Below are 5292 nucleotides of genomic sequence, written 5' to 3'. Positions count from 1 at the left end.
TTTTCTGACTGCTTTATTTTGCTCAGCATAATACGCTCCAGGTCCATCCATGCTGACAAGGAACCTGTGACACAGGCCAAGATCCAGGAGGGACCTGCTGTGACTCTGCCAGCACGACTGGCTCAGCTAAGGCCCCTCTGCATTGCTTCACTCTGCAGGGTCCAGCACGGGCCTGGCCCACAGGGGTCTTTCATAGGTATTAGGGGTTTGAACTCTGTTGGCCATTCTAAAAGCTGAAAATGAGCCCAGAGCTCCCTTTATGAGTGGTGATTTATTGAGGAATGGGGCAAAACGGGAATGCCTGGTTGCTCTAAAATCCCCATGGAGCAGTTTCCACGGGCTGCTTTCATCAGGACTGAGATCTGTTCAGATTAGCAGTCTGCCTGCCCTGGAGAGTTTACCTGTCCAGGTGGTAGTTTTGTAGACTATGGTTTGTTTGCTTTTAATTGAGAAATATTACTGGAGAAGGTCTTCAAATATTTTTTATTGTCTGTGAGAAGCATAGGAGTAGTTTCTGTTTATATATTTTTAAAAAATTTTAATGGATTTTTAGAGAGGAAGGGAGAGGGAGAGAGAAATAGAAACATCAATGATGAAAAAGAGAATCACACTGGGATCGAGCCCACAACCCAGGCATAAGCCCTGACCAGGAATTGAACCGTGACCTCCTGGTTCATAAGTTGATGCTCAACCACTGAGCCACGCCAGCTAGCCTGTTTATATTTTTTATCACAAAAGAACTAAAAGTTCATAATACTTTCAGTCTCTTTATTGTATTTCTGGGGTGATAAATGGAAATAGAATATTACCATTATCTTTCAATTTTCTTTAATATATAGAGTTAAAATGATTTGCATTAAAAAGCAAATACCGAAGCATATAAAGTCAAAAGTGGGAGTCCCATTTCTCAGCCCCGCTCGGAAGTATCAGCATGAAACCCCAGTGTATTTCCTTCCAGTCTTTTCTATGCCATTGATACAGTTTCTATTGGGGGTCTTCAGGAATACAAAGCTATATCATGAAAGTTGGCAGACTTTTGTTAGGAAAAGACCGGAGACTAGTGGTTAGTTTGGCCTCTTCCGTTTCTTTGAGAAGCTGGGTAACCCATCCAGGGCTATATGCCACTTGTTCATATGACTGGGAAACCAGTTTCTCAGATTTAAGGGCCAGAGTAGAACCCAGCAAGGGTCACTGCAGGTGCTGCCTGCTCCCAGGTCCCTGGGGCTCCCTCAGGATGGCAGGGCCCAGCCAGCACCACCCTCTTTGGGACCCTCCTGCGCCTGCACTGGCACACCCTCCCCTCCACAAAACCTCACCGCTCCATTGCTCTGGAGTTTGTGTTTCCAAATGTAGCTATCTGGCTATTGTTGCTTTGTTAGGGTAACCATGAAAATGAAAAACACACATAAACATACACTGCTTCCTCTCAAAAGTGGTATAATGAGCAATATTAGCAAACTGCTATAATCTCCTGGTTACAGTGAGTGGCTTGTCACCAGGTTCCAAGGTAGATTTTTCTCGGGCTTCTATAGGCACTCTGTCATCTTGATTTTGGAATCTCACCATCTAGGCCTGTAAATGCCACAGTCCGATGATTTCTTGGTCATCACTCATCTGTGTGTGAGGGGGAGGTGACTTGTTTTAAAAAGCATTTTAAATCATCATTTATATAGCACAGCAACTCTTTAAAGAGTCAGTATTTTTTGGTTTTACTTCTCTTATGTTGTTAGGGGGAAAATAACCTAATATATTCAATTCAAAAATTTCAGGCTCCTTATTAATCATGATATCTACTTTTCCAAATAAAAAATATAGGTTTAGGGCACTTTTGAATCACAATAACTCAAGAAAGTGTGAATTTTCCCATTTTCCCTGCTTTTTCTAAAAGAGAGAGATCTCAATGTGAACAGATATTTGCACACCCATGTTCATAGCAGCATTATTCACATTGATTAAAGGTGGAAACAACCAAAGTGTCCATCATTAGATGAAGGGATAAACATGTAAGTGGCATATTATTCAGTCTTAAAAAGGAAGGGAGCCCTATTCAATGGCTCAGTTGGTTAGTGTTATCCCAACACACCAGGGTTGCAGATTCAATCCCCATTCAGGGCACATATGAGAAGCAACCAATGAATGCATAAATGAGTGGAACAGCAAGTCTATGTTTTCCTTTCTTTTCCTCTTCCTCCTTTTCCTCCTCCTCCTTCTTCTCTCTAAAATAAATCAATCTTTTTTTTTAAAGGGAATTCAGACACAGTCTACAACATCCTTGAATCTTGAGGGCATTGTACTAAGAGTAATAAGCCAGTCACAAAAGAACCAATTCCACTTATATGAAGTACCCAGAGCAGTCAGATTCATAGAAACAGAAATTAGATGGTGGGTGTCAGGGCTGAGAAAGGGGGATGGGGATTAGTGTTGAGTAAGGACAGAGTTTCAGTTTGAGTACATGAAAAGGTCTGGAGACAGATGGTAGTAATGGTTGCAGAACAATGTGAATGTACTCAATGCCCCAGAACCGTACAACAAAAAAAATAGTAAAATTTATGTTATGTATACCTTACTACAATAAAAAGTTTGATAATGATATTGTGTAAAGACTAGGAAAATTAAGAAAACAATTATTCCACCCAGTCAGCATGGTTGAGCATCAACCTATGAAACAGGAGGTCACGGATTGATTCCCAGTAGGGGGCGTGCAGGAGGCAGCCAATCAATGATTCTCATCATTGATGTTTCCCTCTCCCTTTCCTTCTCCTTTCCTCTCTGAAATCAATAAAAAAAATTTTTTTAAAAGAAAATTATTTCTTTACACTTGTCATGATTTGTATTTTCTAGGTAAACAACAAAGATATTTATCACATCGTTTAATTTTTAGTTGTCAAGATTGCCTGCTTCTTATTTGACTTTAAGAAATATAATGTTGAGGATAATTTCAGAGGAAAACACATGTATAGGTATATACACAAATATGCCAAGCTGTTTAGAGCTGAAATCTCAATTGTAGGTGCCATTTCTGTGTTCTAGTAAGATCTCTAGAAAAGACAAAAAGAAAAGGCACTCAATGAAGAGCGACATGGCCACCTTGCTGCTCTCTGAGCCAGGTGCCTCTCCAACAGGTGCTGGGGGCACTCCTCTCTACCTTTCTTCTCCCTTTTATCAGCCACTATGATGTGCTTGCTCCCTTGTGGTTATTTCTGGAACTGCTTCTCAGGGCCACACTGAATGGGAATAAATCTCTGTGCTTTGTAAACATAATGCAAGTCCAAGAAATATTTGTTTAATACCTGTGTCTTTCCTACATGTGGCAGACCAGAGTAAATGCAGTCATCTTCTCTGAGGTCATGCAAGAGAAGAATTTAATGGTGCTTTTCTTTTTCTTTCTTTCTTTTTTTTTAAATTGAGTTCAGAAAAAAGGGAGAAGGAGAGAGGAATTGTTGAAGGCTGCCTTCTGCACGCAGCCCTGGGGATTGAGCTTGCAACCTGGGCATGTGCCCTGACCAGGGAATCGAACCATGACCTCCTGGTTCATATGTCGATGTCCATGCTGGGTGGGTTCTGTGTATATTTTTTTTAAATACTGTCCTATCATTTTCTGATTTTCTTGTGATGATTTAACCACAAAGTTCAGAAATGACAGACTTCATCTTATTCACTTAATCCAGTGGTTCTCAACTTTCTGGCCCTTTAAATACAGTTCCTCATGTTGTGATCCAACCATAAAATTATTTTCGTTGCTACTTTATAATTGTAATGTTGCTACCGTTATGAATCGTAATGTAAATATCTGATATGCAGGATGGTCTTAGGCGATCCCTGTGAAAGGGTCTTTTGACCGCCAAAGGGGTCGCGACCCACAGGTTGAGAACCGCTGTCCATTATTCATAGGCATGAAATAATCTTTGCATATTGTATTTGCTTACCAATTTGGTTTCTCCATTTTTGGGTTAGCCTTTTCTACCCATATTTTAACACTTACTTTACTTTTTACTTTTACTTTTATACATTTTTACCTTATTTGTTCCTTTGGCAAAACAGTTTATTTCCACAGGTGCTGGTAGGAGGCAGAGACAGCATAAGGGGGATACCCTATCACACTTTAGCCAGAGAAAGGAGCCCTGATCACCAACCTTGAGAGCTGCTCTTACCTCCTCCTCAGTTCCCTGAGTTGACATGAACCCTAAGCAGGGCAAACTTAATACCTGTTTGACTGATGTGTCCCGGCTTACCTGCCCACCGAGGGACCTTTTCCATCAGGGCAGCTTGACCTCCATGGCCATCTTGACCATTCACCACTGCTATTCAGGCTGTTTAAACTGCTGACTATGGGGAGAAGACTCCAGGCCCAAAAGCAATTAATCATTAATGGGCTGCCTCCTGCACTCCCCACATTGGGGTTCGAGTCCTGGAAATGTGATAGGAAAATCTCTCTCACATGGAGGCTGCATTTGCCTTCTTCGCATCTCTCCTTTCTTAGCAGCTCATAGTTACCACCAGCTCATCAGTCCGTGGGCCAAAGCATGGATGGCCAGAGGCTTACTGGCAATGTGTGGGAGATCTTGGGTCGGCCCAAGTTTTCTCCCTTCTCCACAATCACCACTGCCCCATCCTGGTCTTCAGTTTCTAGGCCCCTGGGAGTGGAGATCCAGCTGCTTGCCCTTGGTAAATTGTCTGGGCAAAAACAGGTGCTGAGGTGGCCTCATCAGAAGCATCAGAGTTGGAGGCTCCATGGGACTGAAACGTACAGACCCTGAGATTTGACACTAGCATCTCAGGGGCCTTCTGGGCTCATTTACTGGGTGTTTGAGAGTTAAAACTCTCACCAAGCAATCTCTGTAAAAGAGAGGGGTCATTTGTCCACCTAAAATGAAGCTACGAAGGTGCAGGGAATGAGGTCTGGCAACACTGAAAAGGCTATAGGAGTAACCTTCTCCATTCCACTTCTTTCTTTAGAAAGGCCAGAAAATGTTAAGCAGCCAAAACATACAGGGACAAAAATTTAAAAAATTTGTAGGAAGGTCTCAGGTGGTAGAAAAGTTTCCAGCAAAAAAAGCTTGAACAAAAGCTGGACCAAGACCCCGTTTCTGCCCATTCAGAAGTGGGCACCACGCAGGCCCCTAACAGGCTTACACTGTACAACTTGATTACCCTCTTTAGACCCTTGGCTCTCATTTGTAAGAGGAAGTAATAGGAAAAGGGAAATATTCACAGCTCCTGAGGTTTTTGTGGAGAGCTCTTCTTATTACATAAATATTATCTTTTTACATGTATATGTAAAACCTCAAACTG

Source organism: Myotis davidii, unplaced genomic scaffold (assembly GCF_000327345.1).
Source record: "Myotis davidii unplaced genomic scaffold, ASM32734v1 scaffold701, whole genome shotgun sequence".
In the NCBI taxonomy this organism is placed as follows: domain Eukaryota; kingdom Metazoa; phylum Chordata; class Mammalia; order Chiroptera; family Vespertilionidae; genus Myotis; species Myotis davidii.
Note: the sequence above shows the minus strand (reverse complement) of the source record.